We start from the raw sequence: 23,721 nt of genomic DNA, 5'->3' as shown, positions 1-23,721 counted from the left end.
AGAAGATCAGAGTTTGGGCTTCATGCTGTATCACATCACATTTCTTTGGCACAAGTGGGCACCTGTTCTGCAGTCAGAAAGCCCTGGCTTCCATGCAGGTTCCCTTTCAGAAATCAGGACTTTGAGAAAGTGTTCTAGCACAGTGTCTCACTGCCTCTGGTCTTACCTTGGAACTTCTTTTATGTAAAGCACAAAGGCACTCGCATTACTTTCTCCTCCTGCTAAACCCTTTGCCTGTCTCTTCCACAGACTGACTGAAATTCTTCTAGTTTGTGGTCCAGCATTTTGCTAAGTGTGTGGTAGTCTTATAGAATTACAGTATGCATATTACATTATATATATACAGTTTATATAGCAAATAGGTTAGACACCGTAGATTTATTTGAGGCAGTTTATCTTCTCAGGGAGGTACTACACGTCACAAGGCCAGAATGCACAGCTGAGGTATGGTAAATTGATCACGTATCAAAGCTCACTCTTGCATTCACCTTCGAACTGGATCTATTTAAAGATTTTGGTTTTAATGGGAGAATGACTCTGAAGTTGTACATGGACTATAGCTTGAATGTAGAACAGCAGTGACACAACACTAGCATAGTTCCTTGCTTTCATGGATTCAGGAGTTTGAGGAGGAAACAAAATTAAAATAGCTGGAATTTCTTTAACTTTCTACTTGTGAGAATTGAGGGTTATGGGGAATTTCTGCTTTGAGACATTAATATGGGTGATTTTTTTTTCCCTGTTTGCTCATCTGGGTTTAGGTTTATCCTTTATTTAAGTACAGTGTTTCACACACTTTTGTAATTAGACACTTAAATGGGTTCTTTATCAGAATTAGTGCAAGAGACTTATTTTTGATGTATGTGGGAAAAAATGTTTTAACATCAGGTTCTAAATGTTTGAAAACATAAACTGTACAGGGCCATTATTTCTGTTTCTCTTTCAATGTAAAACGTGAATCTCGCAGTTTTCTTGTGACAGATTTTTATTACTAAAGCATCCTGAAATAAAACTCGGCTGCACCAATTTCAGTTATGTGAGTTAGCATTCCAAACATAGAATTTTCTCTTTTTTATGATCATAAGAAACAGTTAGCATTATTTAATACAGTGTTTGTGGTTTAATACTTATTATTCAGCTGCTGTAATCTTGACTCCAGTGTATCATTATTCTGTAATTATAGCATTAACCAAGGCAAAACCTGAAAATAGTTCTACATGAAAAGAAAATGCTCCTATTTTAGAAATTATGCGCCTATATTCATCCTTCTTCCTAAATACCCTGAAATTAACTGGATTGTAGACATTTACATAAGCATGAAAATTCAACTCCGATTTAGCTTAAGTACTGTAAACTAGATGACCAAGTACATTTTAAAGAAGAGAAAGAAGGAAAAGAACCTTAGTAGAGAGAAGTTGAATTAATGGCGCTTGGTTTGCTATAGGTCTATGTCCTATGTCATCTACGTACCCCAAACATTAATAAACCTAGTTCCTCTCTTCTTTCCTTTTGCTTATCCTCCTCACTTCTCATAGTTCTTCCCACCTTTTCTGTGGCCAATCACCATAACAACCCCAAGTTTCCACTGCATTCTCAGCCTTCTCCTCTGTCTCTCTTTCACTAAACCTTTAGTTTTCTGAACAGTTCCCTTAAAGGTTCCCCTCAGCCCTGACATGCTCAGCTCTCTTGCCCTTCCCCAGAGCACCACCTGGGCACAAGGTAGCAGGTGCCGTGACTGATTTTGAATCTCACACTTCAGTTTTTCCTCATTGTGGCAGGCTCTTGGCTCTTTCTGTAGGCACCAGTTTTCCTGAAACTTGTAGAAATGTCATTATCTTTGAGACCTCTTACCCTCTCTCTCTGGCTTGGGCCGGTGGTTCAGCAGGGGACTCCTGGTTAGGCAAAGTGCGTAGCCTCATTGCTTTAGAGAAACAAGCTAAGTAAATCTGTAGGAAGAGAAGGTTGGAAACTTCTGTTGACCTTTTCCCAGAATCATATATCATGGGGGTATTTGTGAAGTTGAGGGGTAGAATGGTGGCATATTCAGACCTGTGAAACAAAGTAGGGTTTTGCATGGTGCATGACATGTTTATGTAAATACCAGAGGTGATAGCTGAAACAGTATATCTGAGGACTGAGAAAGGGGCTAGCTACTTATTTGTAAAATAAGAATCCCCATTCCTGCTAGAGACTTAAAGAATCTTATAGAGGCCCTGGTCAAGATTAGTATCTCCTTGTACCAAACATGGTACAAATAAACCTGAAGATACTCTCTCAGCAATGGAATTCATTTTGTGCAAGTTTACAATGCTTTTGGCAATGTTAAAACCCAGGGGAAGTTTCTCAATGAACATAGGTCTCGAAATGCTGTGTGTGTTAGCTTGACATCCCACTGCAGGCATATACCCTTCCTTCCTTGGGCTGAATGTGCTTCTGGTAAATGGGGAATCTGCAAAAGCAGCTATTTCTGACTTCTTGAAAATATAGGTTATTGCTCACACTTCTTTTGGTGTCTTCAGCAGAGCTGATCAAGCCGAAGTGTGGTCATTGTGTGTTAATCCTAAAAAAAATTTCAAAACGAGTTTTGTGATGTAAGGATTTAAAAATTTTCGCATTTTTATAGTGCTACCCCTGCCCCTCCAAAAACCTCACATCTACCTCAAAACGGGAACATGTAATATTCTATTTTAATCGTCTAGGCAGAACTAAAATTCTGTCAATTGGTTATTTTTCTTGTGATGTTACTCAATAGCATGACAAACCTCTTCATTTTTAAACTGTTTGCTCAAAGTAATGATAAGCAAAACATAAATATAATGTAGAGAAGTCTGTAAGAATAAAAGACAAAAGAAGTTTAAATCATCCAGTGCAATTCTTGTATCTCTGACTTAAGTGATGAACTTCCCCTGTACACAGATGCGTTCACACTTGCCACTCCACCAGCCAACATATCATCTTCAAGAATATGGTTGTTCCTTTCTGGTGCAAAGTAGAATGACTCTGACGCAGAAGTGCTTGTGACAAGCCATGTACTTGTGTGCCCTTAAATATGCAGGTATGCTGAAAAGCAGCTTCTAATCGTGTCTCTCCAAAAACAATCTAATTGAAGAAATGCAGTATTATGATATTATTAGCTGTAATAGTTGTGAGCAAAGGAAAAGGAAGAAACCAGTGGTATTTCTTGTATTTCAGTGTCTACTTATATATGTTTGTGTGTGTGTGTGTGTCTGTGTATACCTTTGTAGGAATGTATTTGTATATTCAATGTGCATCTATGTTACACGTAGGGCTTAGTTACACAAACAAGTAATTTTATGCTTGGGATTTTGTGGTAAACACTAAATAAGTGGTCTTTAGTTAGCTTGCCACAAAAGAACTGTAAATAGAGTTGAATTACCTTGCATTTGCTATCAAAGAAAAATGCATAATTAGGAGGCAAGGATTATCTAGTGTGTGATAACTCATTAGCTTACAGTAACTGGTCCAAAGTATCCAAGGCTCAAACTTCTTAAACCCTTGTGACTATCTCCATTTCAATTTCACTCATTTTTGATCCATGCTTGATGTTTGCATGGAGTGCCACACATGCACAAGTTGTGAAATAGGCAGCAGAGATCACAGTGAGGATTACAGAATAAAAATCTGCACCTTCAAAGTGAATATATATTAATTTTCTGCTTTTCTTCAAGGGTATTTTTGACAAGCATAGCTTTGTTGAGACCTTTCTTTGTGTGGGAGTATTCTCCTCAGCTTTGTTTTTCTCCACACATGAAAATAAACCACAGACTTTTAAATATCCTGAGAAAAGTTTCTTCAAAGAAAGATCAAAAGTCTTTACTAATGTCTGAGGAAGTGGCATGGCTACCTCTCTGTGAACTCATGTCTGTGGAGAGCTGGCTAAGACAGTCGAGATCATTATTCCATTGGTTTGTTCATTTGCAGCCTACTCAGAGTAGGTGACTTGTTTGGTGAGGGAGAAGTGGCAGGAGAATCTGCAGATGCCCCCTAATGTTGTCAAGACATGAATAAAATAACTTTTGATAAACCAAAACCTTTGTTGTTTTCCATTGTATTGTGTAGGATGATCTACTTAAAACAATTATATTTGGCACTTTACATGTTCAAAAGTTCTGTGTAAGGATTAATTGATTGGTGTTTTTAATACACAGTTGTATCCACTTTTGTGGCTATTGAAATTATGTGAAATATCCCGATATGGTTTTCAGGGCTTCACTGAAATTGTGTATTTGTTTCCTCCCACTCCTCAATATCTCGTCATCTGTTTTTGCATCTAAGCAACACAGATCACACATCAGCCAGGCTCTGAAAGTTTGTGAACTTCTCTCTAATCTGGAATTCCTAAAGTTTAGAAAGCTTTCGGGAAAGTTGATTAATTTTTATTCATCCCCAGCCCTGCCAGTAGTAAATGCAGAGGTGGATGTTGTGTGGGTTCTCTCTGCCTGCCTGCCTGCCTTCATTAAATGCATCTCTTACGCTTCAGACTTTTTGTGCGCTATCCGGTAACAGAAGGTATTTAACTGACGGAAGCTATTTAGAATAATATTGTTCTATCTGGAGAATCTTACTGCTTTTGTCACGCTGGCACCAATCATCCGAGAGCAGTGATAGGTAGAATTTCAGGCTTGTGATTAAACCTAGGATTTCTGAGGGTTTTGTTTTGTTTTTAACCGGAGTCCTTCATGTAGTCTCCATCAAAGACTATATTCTGCTGCTATCTAGAAATCAGACAATAACCTTTTGTTGGTTTGTCTTATCAGAAATGAGATCACTGAAGTTTCTCTTTTTTCCTGTATTTTAGATTATTCTTTTAGTTGTGGACTGGATTTTCCTTACATATCCTAAAACTGAGATTTGTATTACATTCTGTGGTTTGGTTCTTTGTCTTCCTCTAGTTGGGGAAATACTGAGCTTTTTTCATATTTTGTAGCACAGAAACAGTGTGATTGCATGTTATTATTCTGTTTACTTTTTTTCCACTATTAATGACAGCACATTAAGTTTGTAACAACAGGCTAACATATCTTTTCTGAGTGAGACAATTTTTGAGTCATGCAAGAAATCTGCTCTGGTATTTTGGTTTTTGCGGTTCAACTGTAAAATAACACAACATAGCAAAATGCTAACAGCAGGGGAAGTTTCCTCACCCCTACACTTGCATAGTCCATATTTAATATCCAAATGATAGGTATCCATCATGCTTCTTTACCTGGAGCGCAATGGGAATTAAATCTCTCTTAAATCATCAGTCCTGTCATTGTAACTTTGCTCCAAAGATATGGTTGTGCTGTTTCCTATTGAACAAGGGTTTGATTTTCAGTAGAAGGAAAGAATATCGGAGAATAGCATGAGTTGTCTCCTACCCTTGGAGCAAGGAGTATGCATTGACAGTGTCCCATACCGCTGCCGTCATGTCCCACAAATGCTGCTCATGTGCTTGTGCTGTCACCATGATTTGTGGTGGCTGCTGGCACATTGTGCGACTTCGCCTAAGGAGCCCTAGTGTGGTAAGGTACCTGCACTCCTGAGAAGTTCTCAGTGCTTTCATTTCTAGACTTTAGTGGAAGCTGAAGTCAATGTAGCATTAGTTTTTTGAACTGAAATGTCCTTTTTTGTTGCAGGAATTTGGATTTGTACTTTTTGTTGCTTTGATTTTTTCTGGCAGCAGGATTGTGCCTTTTAATTACCTGTGCATGTCATACTCCAGGTAGGTGAACATGAGGGGAGCATGAGCTTCTAGGTGGATTCTCAAATCAGCAGTATAGCTGGTTTTTGGTTTTGAAGAGGTTGTTTCATTGTCTTAGTTTCATTGAGATCACCTATTGCCTGAAATAAGCCGAAGTAAAATCATGACTTTGTGATGGCTTTTTTATATTGTTCATATTAATTGGTGACTGTGGCTGTATGTGTTTGCCAGGAAAATGTGAAAAGCACAGAGTTTGAAAAGTAAATGTACACAGTGAAATTAATTTTTCTATGTGTTCAGATTACAGGTTTTACTAGCCATGGCATTCATTACTATTTATTGTAACGGTTTACAGTTTTGGACATTCAGCTCCCTTAGGAATATGCCCAGCTCTGATGACGCAACTTTGGAAAATGCAATAAATATGCACTGGAAACCACAGCTTTCTAATAGGAAGTTTCTTAAAAGTAGTAAAGTTAAACTGCCTCCTCCTAGAAAAAAGGAAGTGGACTGCAGTTTGGTAAGCAAGGTAGTTGTACCTCCTGTGCATCCCTGAGTTCTTTGCCCCCCACCTTGCCTGAAATTGTATGTCTTGAGGCCACCATCTGTACTTTGACATAGGACAAATGGAGAAAACTCATATATTCCTTTCACTGCTTCACAAGGACCCCACAATTTTGCTGCATGAGCTTCGTACTTGCAAGAGAATGTTGCTGATTTGTGGCCGCAGCTGTGACTTCACTCTGGTTTTGATTATACTGTAGCTGAGCCCTCTGGGGGGGAGAACGGGCAAGGCATACTTCAGAGGTGGCTTACAGCACGTACTGTCATTTGTTCCTTTCTTTGTTTTTCCACTTGTTCGAATAAAATATGGCTGTGGTCAGATTCTAGCCCAGTGGCTAATGGGAGTTGAGTAAAGGGCTTTTGCAAACCTCAGTGATGTGTACATATGGATATTTCACAAGGCTCTGAAATTCAGAGAGGTCCTAAGGGTGTTTAAACGTCTGGATGCTTGCGGCCCTCCCCTCACATAACGGTATCTCCAAAAAGCCTAGTTAAAATACCTGCTTATCCTTTTGAAAGTATGGTAATTAAAACTGAAGCAATGTCTTAATAACACCCAGCTTAGCTGCTCAGCACCAGTTGTCATATGGTTTGCTGGAGTTCTGTTATGTATGCATTGGCCCTAGAGGGAATTGCATTAAATCTCCTGTCTGTCCTTGTGATGGCCAGGGACGAAATAGAGTGCAACTGGACAGACGCATGGTAAGAAGCAGGGGAAGCAGAAGAGGCCCTTCTGCTGCCTGTGTCCAGTGCTGCAGTTATCGCTGGAGGATCTTGGAAGGAGCTGCTCCCTGAGCACCGATAGCACAAATGCTTGTGTGCCAGGAGAGTCCTGTTAGTCTCCTCTTTGATCTCAGTGGCAATCATGTTAGGTTCCTAGTGGGATCCCCCTGGCAGGGGAGGACACATCTGCAGTTGTTTGGGTCTGGCATGGAACTACCTTAAGGAAGGCATGGATGGGTGACTGTAAAGGTTTGCATTCCCATGGAGTCCTTCCTAGCGAAGCAGTGACTCATACCTGGCAGGCACAGAGGGCCTCCTTAGAGCTGCTGCTTAATAGGACTCACTCAAATGATTTTAGCTGAAGTTGATGTTTAGCTCCTGAGAGCACCATGCCTCCTTTTTGTGCACATAACCAGTGCTAATTTGTTGTATGTAAGTCAACATATTAATGTCACTTTTGAATGTATCTGTGCACCACATCATCTGAGCATATCCTCCTATCTCCACTTTATGTAAGTACATACATGTCTCCTAGGCATCTATGAAAAAGACACTTTCTAGTCAGACTACTTGCATGCAAGTTTACCTGTGAACATTTGCTTAGTGTCAAAATCCAAAGCAGCCCTCTGTTTGATTTCTGAATGGTTATAAAGGAGTCTTTTTTTAACACATAGTAGGTGGGTATGTAGTGATTATACATTCCTGCACATTAATAATATTTATGTTCTTTCTCTAAGAGGGTAGGATTTTTTAGCACTCTGTTCCAATCAATTCTGTTTTGAGTGGGTGAATAAATATTTAAGACGTGCTAACAATAGAGTAGATTTACCTTGATTAAGACAATATACAGCCCTGAACAACTCGTTGTTCCCATGTTTGTGAACAATTCTGTTTGAGGAATGATCACGCATCATAACACTCCCCTGCCACCAGAAAGTTATGTTTTCTGCTCAGATAAATTTGTAGAATTAAAATTTTAAAAAAAGGCTTTTGCATGAAAGACTAGAGAATCCCTCCTGCATCACTTGACTACCAAATACCCAGTCACCAGTCAGAGCACACGTGGTGGAATTCTGCAGGCTTCCTCATGCAGGTAGCCACATTAAAATCAGCAGGGCTGCACATATAAGGTTGGATTACAGGGCTGGGGATTGTATTTTTGTGACCCTTATTGCCAGTATAAATCCAATTAAACGTATTTCCCTTTGAGTATAGTCTGGTCAATCTCAAAGTGTAGCTTTTAGAAAGTCTAGTGTTAACACAAGTCTATTCATTAATTAAAGACAAAAATCTAGAGTCGGTATGATATTTTCTCTTTAAGATTTAGTGATTTCCTTGACATATATTCTTTAAACAGAAAAAAGCTAAAAACCACTGGGATAGGAGGAGGACAAGGTGTTTGCATGATACCTGAGAAGTAAACATGACTGTTCTGATTTGGCTTTTGGAGTTAGAACTGAAGGAAAAATTGAAAGGCAATTCATATACCTGGTAAACAGTAAAGTAGACTGTGGCTCAGAGCAGTGATGTTAGTAAAGAAAGCAATACCATTTTCAATACACACATTGCAATACGCATTCATTATTAATTTCTTATTTTACATGAGCCTGAGACATACTATATAGGTTTATCCTTAGAGTCTTCACATGATTAGAGTGTTTCTATCATAATTTGTTTTATGAAAGTTAGTGCTGCAGACCTGAAACTTCCCCAGCTATTTATGATTATTTATGTATTTATTTTAGAATGCATGTGGTTCTAGGCAAGCGCTTCAGTAGTAAGTAGCACTCCTTAAGCATTAGCGTTTGTTGCAGGAAATTTAATTAAATTGAAATAGTTTTAAGTTGTATTTGTACAAACAAGCCAGAGGGACTGATTTTTGCAGCCCATCATGAGAGTTAAGTAAAATCTTCAGTCTTGTTTTGCTAAACTAAAAATAGTTTCTTGGAGATGAATGTTCTAGTTTTAGTGTTGCTTTGAACAGTATTTGGAGAATAATACATGCACCTTCTTAATGTCCTGTTAGATGCCAGAGACAATTCTGAAATGGCACTGAAAACATGGACAAGAGCGACTGTTACCATTTAAAAATCTGGTCATCTTTACCTGACTGCACTGGCATTGTGGATTTCAGGATGAATATTGGTGCTAGGAGGGTGTTAGAATGCGCTGAATCTCTTCAGGGGTTGAACAATGAAAAAACCCCGTGGCAAATCCCTGTGCCTGCGGTGTTCTTCACTTACGTGTTAAACCAACAGTATCCGAACTGAAGTCCTTCACACTCTGATCAGCAGGATTTGTTGGAGATGTAAGGTTTGAAGGATCTGGACTAGATATAAGTTGGGTTAGCAAGTTGAACCTGATCCTAAATGATTACTATTGTTCAGGGCCCGTAAAAATAGTTTGGAGGCTTAGTCAGAACTACAGTAATAAATGTAGTGTGCAAGCTTTGAAAAAATATGTATTAAGAACAGGATCCCATGGAGTTATACGGGCCACCTGTGCAAGACGTAACCCTGTGGAGATTTAAGGCCCTCTTCCCAAAGGGCTTGTACAATACTTGTAAGAAATAGCTTTGTCGAATTTGCAGCTGCCTTGTTAAGCATCGACCCTGGTCACCTGCTCCCTGGCTTGGCAGGTACAACAAGGGCAGGATTATGGCTGTTGTCTCACCGCTGGAGTGATGGTGGTTGCCAGCCCTGCTGTTAGGGGACCTGTGCAGAGTTGTCCCCCGTCAGGCTGGGCAGCCGCCAACGAGCTGCCCCTGGCTCCCGGGTGACTCAAGGCTTCGCTTCTGTGCACCAGCGCCCGGAGCATCACTGCATCTGCTCACCAGCTGCCTGGGGCAGGCAGGACAGCCAACGGAGAAGCAGAGGGGCAAAGGGACAGGAGAAGCTGGCGGGAAGGAGGGAAGCCCTTGGCAAAACATGTATGTGGCGGTTTGGGGGAAGTGGCTGCCAGTATCGGTGTTTCACCTTTTTGTTTTGCAGAAGTTATGCATGCGGGTGTGTTAAGATGAACGGGCAGGAGAGTCTGCAAGCCTGTGAATAACACTGTACTCTATTGTGGGACGCTCAAATAAGGTTCCTAATTTTTCTGAGTGTTCCGCCACATACACACTTCTACCTCTCCTAGCTAAAAATATATACATATGTTCTATATGTATATGCTGCAGATAAATATATATCCGTATGTTAATTGACATATTCCACAGTGAAGAAATTTGTGAGGGCTGAAACCTTGACATGTGACCTTGTAATAAAGGATGAATCTTTGTCCAAAATCAGATATCTTAAGATAATTGTTTACATTCAGATATGTAGAGAAATGTGTGGAGGGATTTTCACGCTAGCTATGTGTATGCGGTCAGCCTAGCTGGCTTTAGTCAGTGAAGAGGGATGGGCCCATCAGAGGGCATTTCTGTGAATCCGAGACTGGATTCCAGCTCAAGAGGAGCTGTACTTTCTCCATGGGATATACCAGGAGTCTGAAGAGATGAGCTGGTCAAGTACCTAAACATGGAGTTGCAAAAACTCCTCTCTTCCCCATTCTGCACTTTTCCTTCCCAAAGAAGTAAGTGTTGCTTCTCAGAGATGTTGAACTGCAAGTTCAGTACAACATACCAGAATTTATTTTGCTGAAGCCCTGCTGAATTGTTGTCAGAACTGTAGCAGAAAAATTATTAAAATAGATGGCTTATCAGCCTATTTAATTAGGTGCTTTTGATGATATCTCTAAAAAAAGTTCTGAAGTAGTTGTTGTTAACTGTTACTCAGCAAAGGGGGTTGGTCGGGGATCCTTGTTCATTGTTCCCAAAAAACTTCAGCTTAGTATCTAGCACTGGTCAAAAACCAGAGAGCATTAAGAAATACTAAGAAAGAAATTGAGACAAACCAGAAGGCATGATTATGCCTTAGTGCAAATGTATTTTTGGTATTAGATGCAGTTTTGGTTCCCTATCTACATAAAAAAAAAACGAAAACACCAGCAGACTAGCCCTGATCCATCTGTTAGAACTACTAGACCAGGACTGTTCAAATGGGAAAGAAAATGCGTAAGAGGCATCTGATTTAGGACTCAAAAATCCTGAATGACACACACATAGTAAATGGAAATAATTATATTCTCATAGCATGAAAATTAGGGGATACTTGGTGAAGCATGTCAACATGAAATTAGCACAAAGTCATGTACTTCCTTACACAGCACATAGTCAAGCTGTGGAAGTCACTGCCACAAGTTTTTGGATGGAAGCCTGAAGTGTTAGTGGATTTGGTAAGAAGATTCATAGAAGATCAATTCAATTGTGATTGTTTAGCAGGATGTTCTGGAGGCAGCTTGAATCCTGAAATCACAGCTGAGGGCTACCAGGAGAAGCATCACTGCTGACGCTGTCTTTGGTCTCCTGTTTGCCCAAGTATGGGCTCTTGGCCACTGTTGGAAAGGTTCTGAAACTAGTGGAACCTCTGGCTGTTCTTATGCATTTATCCGTACCCTTTGGTACACCTGAGACTCTTGACTGTCAGTGCTCCAGTGCCTTTTAAAACTTGGTAGTGGAATACATTTTGTTGCAATCCACTAATTATTTTACAGTGGGTAAGCATGTTAGCTTTGCCTATGTGATATTTTATATATCACATATATACAGCTGTCACGAGTCATTATTTCCATTGAACATAGTGATTCATCTTTCCATGAGTCATCATGAAATCTCACAGTGGGAATGAAATTTTAACTCATGTCACCACTCTCTAAAAGGAAATACTTAGGTTACATATGGAGACAGGACATTACGTTTGAATACATGTGTTTTCAGTAGAACTGGGGCAACATTAAGAACTTTCATTTCTCTCTGAAGTGTTTTGAGCAAATTTAGTATTGGTTCATTGCTAGTATCAGTGTAGTAGTGATGGAAAAAGAAAGCTTGCTGTTATGGAAAAGGCAGATTTCAGGTTAGCCTTTCAAATGTGGTTTGGTCCTAATCAGAAAAAATAGGTTTAAGTGTAGTAGAATGTTCCCTGGGATATTTCAGTCTTTTTTCCCATGATAAAACTGGTGGTGGTGGTGCTATTACAATCAATGTTTTAACTGACAAATGTATTTCTGCTGTTTCATTTTTATCTGTAAGGTAGAAATTTGCCTTGCTTCTCTCTAACCACTTGTCTTAGTGGTCTATTAAAGATGCTAGTTACTTTGGAAAGACCTCTTGGCCAAGAGCTAACTGCACCAGCTCCGTTCAGTGTTTTACTGTAACTCCACATGAAATTCTGGAAAGAACAATCATTTAGAGAAGAGGATTTAGTTAGTTTAGGATTTAGAGGATCTTGTTTATAATAAAGCCAATATTTCACAAGTTACTCTGCATGCTGGTTGTATCCTTGTGTTGAGTTTTTTGTTTTTATTTTTTGCTTTCGTTGTCTTTTAATACTTGGTGTATACACTCAGCAGGGGAGACGAAATGGAATTTGAAAATATCTGAAGGCCAAATGTCACAGTTTTATAAAGAGAATAAATATGTTAATGAACAGCATCTGTATAAACTTGGGGTAACATTCTGCATATTTTCAAGTATTGTATTTCTTTTTTTATTTTATGAGAATGGCAGTGTGAGCATTGAATAAAAGGACTACATTTTGAGAGAGCTTTGAAACTCAGTACCATGAGAGGATACAACACTTTGACCTCTCCTTCAAGGGCTTAATTTTAGGGCAGTATTTTTCCCCAGTTCTAGTCTCTGGAGTCAGGAAATCAACATCTTAAAAATGGTTTTCGCGACATAAGCCCTATTGCTGAAGAATCTTCCTTCACAATGCAGTCATTCACTTTGTGAAACCACGGAAGTGATGAGACTCAGAGGAGCAGTGGAAGAATGTTTTGCAGTTCCTTTATCTTTTTGTGTTTCCTGCTGCACATTAAGGCTTAGGCAATGGTTGTGGTAAGAGGCAATTAAACTGATGTAAAGACCAAGTTGATCTGACATGTTTTTTAACCAAGTGTTTATTAGTTGAAATAATTTTGGGTGGTTTTTGGCATAATTTACGCTTGAGTGGGAACTTGACTCATTGTCAGAAGGTCTGTGTGTATTTGAGCATGTTAAGCTGACATTACCAAAAGGAACTCGGAGGTTTTAGACTTATGTTTATGGAGCATGAACTGAAATTTCTACCTTGCTGCCTCAAGAGCCACAAAAATGTTAATAGAAATCAGAGATGCAAAAAAAAATGTATTCCATATAGTCTGTCAACTTGCCAATACTGGCTTTTTCCTTGGGTTACTTTCCACTGTTTTGTTCAAACTCGTTTTAGATATCACAAGGGATGAGACTTCCTCTGCATTCCTTTGGAAATTATTTTGCAGTCCTCATGAGACTTTGTGAAGCTTTTCCCTCTATGCCTAGTTCATATTTCCTTTTTGGGGGGTTGGACTAGATGATCTCCAGAGGTCCATTCCAACCTCAACCATCTGTGATTCTGTGAAAAGGGTACTGTGAACGTTGCAAACCAGCCTGCATGTGTAAGGTGAAGTAGCTGTAGCTGTTAGAATTTCTTGTACTGTATTTTCTTATAAGTTGTTTCAGACTGGATTTTCTGCACAAAGCTGATGTCTCAGATCTTCCCACCCCCTTCTTCCTTTGCTCTCCTCTACCTGACCCCTTTCCCTGTTAGACTAAGATATTTCCTCCTAAACCTTAGGTTAGGCATGTGAAAAAGTCCATTATAGTCTACAGAATTATTCACATGCTTAAAGCTAGATTCAGATGAAGTCTCTGATTCACCAAAATGTAGAAGCTAAAATGAATCATTTAAACTGCTTATAAGATTGGACATGTTTCCCTACATCATGAAAGATAATTTGTCCCTTCAGAATATGCTGTTTGTATCTCAACAGGTGCCAATGTGTACAGAACACAAGACAAAATTAATGTGAAGTATTGTTGGAGCCTGCAGGAATATGGTAGCTTTTACAATTGTTTCAAAACCTGAAATACTTCTGGTCTATTATTACTGAATTAATTCCCTCTATTTTTATTATGTTTCCCCTAATGAGTGTAGCTATGGAAAAAAAGAGAATTGAGGGCAACTGAAATACAAATGTCAGCAGTAGTATACATGTTTTCATTTTTGGCTCTGGGAAATCATCTGTTTTCTTATTCCTAAGATTTCCTAAGTCTTGTTTGTCCTCTAAAGTGTGTAAAGAAGCTAAAAGAAACTTCAAGGCATTGGCTTTAGTTGGTGGGGAGAACCCTAAGGTTGAAACAAGGAAGACAGATAGAATTATTGGTAAATACATAATTCTCAAAGGTTTTCAGGTTCGAGGAGCTGGAAGGCCAGGGAGGTTTGACCCTTGCCTGAAGTTTCTGAAACAGTTGCTTCCTAAAGGGATTTTTAATACTTGTTCAGAGATCTGGGAGAAAAGAAAGCATCGGACAACTTATATATATTAGAAATTCTTGGAATCCTATTCTGTATGATTCCTGTATCTGTGTGCTCTTACGTCTTGCATCTAGATCTTACTCCTTTATCACCTGATTTGCACAAATATATTATCCTCAACTTAGAAGACACAGGAGGGAAAAAGGTTATGAAAATGGATGATTCTGCCCATTCGTCTAAAGTTAATAGTTTTGCCTAATTCTTAGCTGAGCTCATGTGCCTTCCTGTGGAGGAGATACTGACTGAGGTCAGGTGCCAAAAATGGCCAAATACAGAGTTCCTTTTTTCCTTTCTCTTTTTCTTTCACCAAAACTGAACTGATTTTTACCACAAAACTGTTCCATCCATATTGACTTAAAATGTATGTAATGATCAAGTCATTTGAAAATTCCCTTTTGGGAAGAGCAACTTTACCTTATGTCCATCAGTCTCTTCCCTGCCCTAAATACTGTATTTTAGAAGCCAGTTGAAAATAAATAAATAAAAAAACAGTCCTATTAATGTGATGCTACATGATGAAATCAGCTTAAATGAAGCATGCCTTAGCCATCTTGATAATGTTTGTGGCCCCTTAGGCCTTTAAATATAATATCCTGGTGCATGCATATGAAGTTTTGGTTCATGGCTTGGAAGAGAAGAACTTGCCTAGTCTAACCTCTGTTACACTGAGTTTGACTTTCAGACCTTTTGCATTAGTTGTCCATAACTGTACAGTAGCTATAGGACCAGGGAATTACATAAAGGATCTGCTCTTTCAGTATCACTAGTTCTCAAGTTTTAGCTCATCCAAAGAACTAGAATCTGCCCTTTGCCAGATGCAAACAGAATTTGAAAGCAACCTGTGCTTAGACACTGAAAATCCTGCTAGTTTAAAAAAAACAAAAAGCGGGGGTTGGGGGGGGGGGAGATTCTTCTAGTGAGAACGATGATGCCAGGTTGGTGGTACGGTTTCCTTAGTTTTGAGCAGTGTAACATTTATTGCAGCACATCTTAATACAGTGTTAGGAGGCTATCATTTGATTCCTGAGCCAGGTGAAATGCTTGAAAAATTACTTACTTTTGCATTTACCTTTGTATTTTGCTTGGTTTTACTGTAGGCAAAATTGAGCTAATTTCTTCCATGTTCACTGGCTTCTCATATCAGTCTCTAGCTTGAATTATTGTAACAATAAGGTATGCAGGGGCAGCTGCTTTTTGAAAAGTTGCCATTTGGAAAGAAGCACAGAGGGTTGCCCTGCAGACCTGCACACACAAGTATAATATCCTACATGTGTATATGCCCTAGCTCAGGTGGGAACAGAAGCAGCCAAAGGCATACAGAGGTTTTCCAAGACAGGATCAGTTTGTGAAAGTGTTTTTTTTTTTGGGGGGGGGGGTGTTTTTTTTTAATTCCCTTTTTTCTTTCAAGTTGAGTCTGTAAATGCTTCATTAGATCTGGTATGTGCTCTGAAGTGTTACAGTATGATAACAGATAAGCTAAGAAGGTTGCTGCCAAAACCCTGCAAAGTGTGACTGGTACACAGCCTAAAGAAGAACATTTATTTTTAATTTTTTTATAAATATGCCAATGCTAATATTGTAACTAAACCATGGTTTAAATCACAAAATCACCACAGCATCCTTGAAACGGATTGTAAACCAGGTCCATTATAAGAAAAGGGGAGGGTGTGTACGACGTGAACATATAGTGGTAGCGAAAGTCAGAGAGTGTGAAAATCAGGTGTTAGCAGAACATTTGTGCAGCAGGATCATGTTCTCTTTGTCTCTCATCTGCCTCATAACTGAGCCTTTTTAGACATCACCCTCCTACTCGCTTGCTGTTCTCTTGTGGGCTCTTCTGGGGTCTGACCTGGCAGGATTCTGGCGTTGAGCAGAGCCCGTTTCCCATAACATCTAACGTGCCCTTACGGAAAGGGAAAATAAGACGCCAGGCACCACACTGCATCAAAAAGCAGCAAAGAAACTCTTCCCAAGCCGTGATTTGATGATAAAGTAAGTCTGGCACTTAAAGCTGCTCAAATGGAAACAGTGGCCATGTAGTTTAATGCGCTGAACTGGAGTAAATACGCTCTGTGAGTAGAACTTTTTACTCTGCTCAAAAGTTTTCAGCAAGTTAGCTGCTATACCAATAGAGGTGTTATCAGTCTGCACCATCATAACTTGGTCTGTCCTCCCACAGCCAATGTAATATGAGCACAAACTCTGACTCGTTCGACAAAAGTGTGAGCGGGATTGATCCGGATCAGTTTTTTTCTGCAGAAAGGTTCAGTCATGCACAGAGCTCCTGTTAGCAACTGTGGGGCCACAGCTTCACGAGCGAGTCAGAATGGTTTCGGACAGTCCTCCACACCTTACCCAGATGGTTTGAAAACTTGGGGAAGTTCTGCTAGGGAGTCGGCAGTGGAATTTTGTTGGTGCCACATTACAACTAAGTTCCATGCAAATTCAGAGTACTTTTTGCTGCTTACACAGGTCTCGTTCAGCTTTAGTGGTCCTCCTGAGCAACTGTGTCCTTTTACTTGCTGAGAATCAGCCAAGTGTGTCTCTGTGGGACAGTGCTGATAAACCTTACAATTTTAAACCTGGCTGTCTCTCTCTGCTGTTTTTCAAGCACAACGTCTCTCTTTCTTCTGCATAAATGATACCATCTTGCCTCCCCAGCTGTGTATGGGCCTGGCTGCCATAAAGGTGGCAATATTTCTCCATTTTACATCATGCAGCTCATCCATGTTCTCTCTCATTTTTGCTCACCTGAGGAGCTTAATCTTTTTTACCCCAGTAAGCACTTAGAGACTGCTCAGTGGAAAGCCTCACGCGCACCCTGAAAAGTCGTTATTCTTGCACTGCTCCTGTAATACTACGGTGTTTGTTTTGGTGAGGCAGTTAAGGAGTTAAAGGCTTGTGGAGTTTCAAAGAAATGCCCAACAGCTGCTGTAAAGTATCCCTACAATCCTCGCTGACCTCATTCTTGTCAGACAACAGTGATAATATCCAAAAACGGGTGCAAGACAGGAAGCGTTTTAGGAAGGTATGTGTTTCATGCAAAGCCATCAGAAATGTGCTCTCTCAAAGGGCTGCTTACTGTAAGATCCCTGTTAATTTAAATAGAATGTTGAAAATCCAGAATTTGTTTGCAGAAACATTATTTCTGCCCAAAAAAGCATTGCTTGTTCTAGTGCACAAATGGTGAAAGAATAGGAGTTGACCACTGTGCGTATTTAATGTAAGGAGACTGCTGTCTCTGTGAACCTACTTTTTAAATGGCAGGAAGATTCAGATATGTTTTTGATGGTTTTGTTTACTATTTTGAAGAGGGACTTTGGCTTGAAAAAGTGGGACAGAGAAAAAATATAAATCTAATTACAATACATTTTCACATTTACTTTAGATACCAAGTCAGCCTTTAAATCTAACAATCTTTTAATTCACTTCTTCAATGAAAAAGAGTTCTGTACTAACCAAAATAAAATATCTAGGGGTTTTTTTGTATTGCATTGCATGGCTAAGAATTTTGAAGGATTGAATAAGTAGGGCAGTGCCTACTCTGTGTAGGAGGTGTGAGAATGTCTTCCAAATTTCTGCCAAGAAACTAAGAATGATTTTTCTTGAGAAGATTTAACATGTTTGACTAGCAGTTAGTCTACCAGATCATCTGCAAAAAGTGTCCTGAAATGTGTGCGGCTTCCCATTTCATCTTGTTGAAAAATTCATACATGAGAAATAAGTGGGGTTTTTTTGAACCTTGAGTTATTATTTGGCACCCTCTTAAAAGCATGCAAATAAAATACTCCCTACCAGTTCAGCACTCTTCTACTGATATTTAGGGATATTTCCCCTGAATTTTCTCTTGGTGGAGTCCAGAATTGTCTCTTTTACTATGAATCTGCAATAAAACGTAGAAGTCCGTTACATTTTTTTTTTTAACAAGCATGAGTAAATATTGCTTAACTGAAAGATTCCTTTTACTTCAGAGGTCCCTGGTCCAGCATTAATATGATAAATTTGTATCATGTAGAGTTAGACTAGGTGCAGCAAAGATTCTATCAAGCAGTTACACATTCATACTATGCTCTTCTAATGAAGTGTTTTGAAGGGTAGTGCAGGTCTGTAAGAATACTAAAATAAAGCACTGCTATTTACTGTCTTTGTTTCAGTTATAGACTTCTTTCTTCTCTATTCTCCCCTAGTTTCAAAAATATTCCTTTACCGCGGTAGGGAAGGAGCAAATTCTAGCTAGAAGTTACATAGAAAAGTTTTTATTTGGGAATTTATCGGTACATAAAGATAGGTCATGCTTGACCCTCCGAAAAGTATAGCCACGAGCCAGGCAGATCTGGGTGCAAGAGGAATGCCACTGTGTTCATATTGCCTTGTACACTGGCGACTGTTTGTCTTTTTTACTGAGGCATGACCAAGTAACTCAGGTTACAAGAGGAGATGAAAACAGGCCACTGGAATGAAGACCTGAGGGATACTGAATTCAGCCAGTCATATGCTGAGGAATAAAACAAGTATGATCTGTATTTTTAGAAGATGATCCAAGTACATAACAGAAGAGAAGGGGAAGCAAACAGGGATTATTTGGAAACAGGAAGACAGTTTTTGTTATTTACTGGTAGCAACTTATTTCATATGCGCACAGAGTTGTTTCAAACTAAATTATATTTTAAGTTTGCCCACGGTTTCTGGAAGTTTTTGCCAAGAGTGAACACAATGTAATATATTTTTAGTATTAAACCATCTATTACTGATAGAAAATGACAGAGCAGAGAGGGAAGGCACCAGTTAGTCTGCATTAGCTCATGTGTTCTGGATAACTCTTGCTTGAACTCTTAGATTTGTGAAATTCTACCATGCTATGCTGATTTCTCGCTGCTTTTTTGACACGATGAATTGTCTCCTTTCCCATGTCTGCGTCAGGTAATCTCAGATATTACCATCATATTCTTCCTCATGCTTTTCCAGGTAATATGCTATTTGATCACTTTTTATTAGGTATTATAAAAAGGTAATAAATACCATAATGACAATAATAGCATCTTTTACAATAGATGTATTTGGAGTTTTTGAAATTGTAAATGCCCTGCGTTCTCACTAATATTTTATGTATTTTTGTTTTTTAACATTACACGTGCTAGATTTTTGGATCTGTAGTAGCTTCACGATTTAAGATCCTAATTTTTGGAGAAGGGTGGAATTTAGGCTCTAAAGTCATAAAGGGCTAACCTTTTGAGAAACTATCTACTCTTTGTAATTACTGAAACGTTACTGATTAAATCATATGAGAGATATAAAAGCCAACCCAGAACGCTGTTTTACTAACTGTTGGTTAAAATAATTTGGTTGTGTCAGGAAAGTTTCTCTGAAGTACAGTGTAAGCATGCACCTTGCAAAACCATATAGTGATGTAAGATATGGGAAAGGATGTGAAGCTCATCAGGCTGTCTCCTTGGTTTTCCAAGATAATTTGTCAGAAAGTGTTTCACAGCTCATTTAACTTTCTTGTAAAAAGAAAGTTAATTGTGTTACTTAAGGGTGGGTTTTGTTGTTGTTGTTGTTTACACCATACTGGGCTATTTTTGACTCACAGTAAGATGCATATAAGGGAATTCTGTTCTCCTGCTTCAGAGGAGAGGAAAAAATCTTCTCCTAATTTTCAGGATAGCACAATTAGATTCTTTATGGTGCACTTTCATCTTTAGCCAGAGCATCAAGAGTAAAACAATACTAGATGTGAATTCCTTTAGTTGTTAAGAACAATGACTTGTCCTGTATGCTAAATCCTGAAGTAAATGATTTCTTACTAGAATTCACTTCTTACTAGAATTTCTTACTAGAATTCAGCCCTCCAAGGAGGGAGAAGGGAAACTTTTCACATAACTTCCACAAATACTTAGGTCATACTATGATAATGTAATGCCTCTTGACACATTGTCATAGTATTTTATTTAAGATCCAAATAGCTCTTTACAATCTTGAGTCATTCTTTGAGTCACTGTTTGCAGCAAGTTTAGTTTTTGGCTTTGTTGTTGCTTTTCTGGCAACTGTAGAGGGGTCTGTTCCATGTCCTGTCGCTGTCCCCAGTGTTTTTTTCCTGGTCAGTTGAGGATTCCTACTGGATGAGTGACCGTCCATTTTTGATCTCGGGCTACTCTGGTCTTTCTCCTTCCTCTTTAGGTGTTCAACTGAAGCACTCCTGCAGGCATTCACCCGCAAATACATAGACGTATTTGGCACCTGACTTGGTCATCTGAAAGAAACTAAAACAGTTGTGACAGTCCCTTCAAAGACTGTTCCATGATGCATATGGAACATCTAGAAAGGAAATGCCCTACTGCTTAGAAAGCTCTATTTGAAAATCTGTGGCTTTCTCACTGAAAATTTCTTAATTGATTTTTGAGTATTTTTCAAACTAACAAAGTAAGTTTTTTATTGAATTCATTTTTTTTTAACTTTGTGTCCCTGAGATATTTAAGGCAGATCTTGAGAAGAGGGCCTGGCATAGATGAGTTGGAGTTCTCCATTTAGTGAGTAAAGGTACCTGTGAATGTGGAAATGCTCACAAAAATAAAATCAGCAACAAAGTCCTGCCTCTTGTACACTTTGAATGTCATCTGTGTACACATTAATAAAAAGTGGAATATCAAAGTATGTAGGGTACATGAAAGTACTGTTTCCTAAGAGGAGCAAAGGTAGGCCAGGTTTCTGAAGGAGTAAAGCTGTGGTTAAGATGCTTAGGCCAGCATCCCCTTGAATGGGTGTGACAGAACACCCGAGTCATCCCAGTGTTGTCACCTCTCTCCACACTGATAGACTGTGCACGTGCTCTTTTATTAATTGCAGTTGTTGTATGGATTTCTAAAAGCAAGCATTTTCTGACTCTAGTTTTACAATCACATTAAGAAACCTACTTGAATCACACCAGCGGCAGTTTGGTAGGAGATAGGGTAGTGTGTGCTCTGCCTTGACTCACTCCCCTTCACTGAGAGGGTCCAACTTCATGCCCTGGGCCTGTTTTCCATGCTGCTAAAAGGGGGTGGCAGTACTCTCCCACTTCCATAGAGTGCCCTTCAAATCTAGAGGTGAAAGAGCAGATGGATCCTTCTTTCAGTGGTCTGCTGCAAGAGAACTGGGCTGAGTGACCTGCCTGAAAGCCCGTAATCTCAGAAGGAAATTTATGGCAGTCCTGCTGGGATCTGATTCTATGGCTGAGTCATTTCAGGTCTGGTTTTTGGACCCATTAATAAACCCTTGCCACAATACTGCTATTGCCTTCTGTTATAGCCATTACATTTTTTTGGAGTCTCTATAGCCGTTGTCTGTTTTGCTTCTTTGTTTTTGTTTTTCCTCATTAGGGATGGATTTTTAAGTTGGCAGAAGGTATCAAAATTGCTTCCCGCCACCAGAAAACTTGGTGCATTTGCACGGAGCATATCAGAGCCACATGAGCTCCATTGCATGCTCCGTTTGGAAAAGGGCAGCTTCCAGGATGAAGTATTCGCAGCGTATGCTCCCGTCTCGGGAGTTGAGCTGCAGTGGGTGTCCAGCATGAGTGGGCTGTGGCTGCTCCTCTTCCGTGCCTTCCTGCAGCCTGTGTTGCCAAAGTGCATGTGTATGCCCATGAGAGTAGGTTATGCAAGCAAACTAACGTTACTCCCAACTTGTGAGTAAATTTTTGGGACCCTATTTGAACACAGAAGGAAGCAGGGCCACAAAGAAAGCAACAGGGAAAGGCCTGTAGGGACCAGATGCGTGTTGTGAGATACTCAAGAAAACGAATGCTCTTTTCACCCTTTTGTGTGTGCATAAAAGCACACAGAGTCTCACCCCGTGGGACAGATAAATTATGGATTTGAAAGAATTTCTGGGAGCTCTGGCTTTCTGCACAATGGGTCATTTAGAAGTGACTGATGCCTTTTGCAGAGGGGGCAAAGATCATTTGTTAAAATTCTTAGGTATGCTATGTAATGCAAATTGTGGGGAGATGGGGACAATACCCTTGAAGCCTTCATTAGGGAAGAAGGACTATTTTTAAGATCAGGCTTTGGATGCAGGGCAGGAAGAGGTGTATTTGCTAGAGATGTCTGCAATGTGTTTGTTTTGAAAGCCACCAGCAGGCTTAGCAAATAGTAATCCTGATTTATTCTCTTCGGTGCACCTGAAAATGGAATCTGCTGTTTATCAGAAGCATTTTTTTTCCCTAAATTGCTCACATACAGTGGATTATAGAATATGCATTAAGCTGTTGGCATTGTTTCCTTTTTTTGGTTTCAGATCTTAAATACCCTCCCCCCCCAAGCAAAACAAAACAAAACAAAAAAAACCCACACCCAAACTTGTGAAACTGTCTTTAGCACCTTTGCTGTTTGAGGCATAAACAAATCATTCTTCTCCTATACCAACTTGCCATTTTCTGGCAACCCTATTTTATCTATGCAGGGACTTTTCTGGGAGATGTTTCACTGTTTGCCCATTTAATCTTTAGGTAACCTTGGGAGACTGATGAGAAATGGCATAGTTACAAGACTATTACAGACTTGAGATTGCTAGCATTTTTCTGCATACGGCACTGAACAGCTATCAGGGGCAAAACAGTTTTCAGTTGTTTCAAGTCAATGTTGGGTTTGAAACAAGAAGCCGGGAAGCGGAAGTGCCTGCTTATGTAAGTTGACAAAACCTTCAAAATATCTTGATTATAATTTTGATGAAAGAAATTTAGTCATATTGTCATGGCATAATAGAAGAGCTTTCCAAATCAGTGAGAGGAAAAAAATGTCGTAACTTCTTTGTTGTTATCTCATATTCCACTAATATTTTGGTGTATTGTTTTTATATTTCAGCTATCAATTAGTAACAATTTGTATGTTACTTTTAATATTGAGAAAAAGATGCCAAGAAATCATCACCAAGAACAAAATGATTATCTGTTCTTGACTGAGGTGACACATTTAATATCAATAACTCACATGGCACCATTGTAGTGGGACAAAAACTAAGGACAAAAGATAGATATTTTATCTCCTGACTTTCTTTTTCTCTTTTTAGAGCTTGCTTTATGATGGAAAGTAAACCTGCAACCCTGTAATTTAAAGTCATGAAGCTAAAATCAAGTCAGCAATTCACAGGATTGGCACTAAGATTAAATGAGGGGAAAGTGAGAAAGAAGGGAGTGTTCTAGGCGAAGGAAACTTTAAGGAGATAGGCAGCCTATTTAGGAAGAGTTAGGAGCAGATAAAGTCGTGAGAACCTGATGGCTATAAGCACTGGTGTTTTGAGTAGTGAAGTGAGGTTTCCATA

The 23,721-nt window shown here is 39.3% G+C and overlaps 1 protein-coding gene across 3 annotated transcripts in view; it reads left to right on the top strand.

The window, feature by feature from the left end:
* Positions 1 to 23,721, top strand: part of CMSS1 (cms1 ribosomal small subunit homolog) — a 250,130-nt gene that overhangs the window by 100,093 nt on the left and 126,316 nt on the right. For 2 of the 3 annotated variants that reach the window (XM_026076758.1, XM_026076757.1), the window contains exon 1: positions 22,824 to 23,086. The exons of the other annotated variant lie outside the window; for it this stretch is intronic. The gene's annotated coding sequence lies outside the window, so the exon portion shown is untranslated. Of the gene's footprint in view, positions 1 to 22,823; positions 23,087 to 23,721 lie in introns of those variants that run through there. 3 annotated transcript variants of the gene reach the window in all.

This window comes from Apteryx rowi, unplaced genomic scaffold (assembly GCF_003343035.1).
Source record: "Apteryx rowi isolate R43461 unplaced genomic scaffold, aptRow1 scaffold_439, whole genome shotgun sequence".
Taxonomy (NCBI): domain Eukaryota; kingdom Metazoa; phylum Chordata; class Aves; order Apterygiformes; family Apterygidae; genus Apteryx; species Apteryx rowi.
This window is presented reverse-complemented; position numbering and strand designations above follow the sequence as displayed.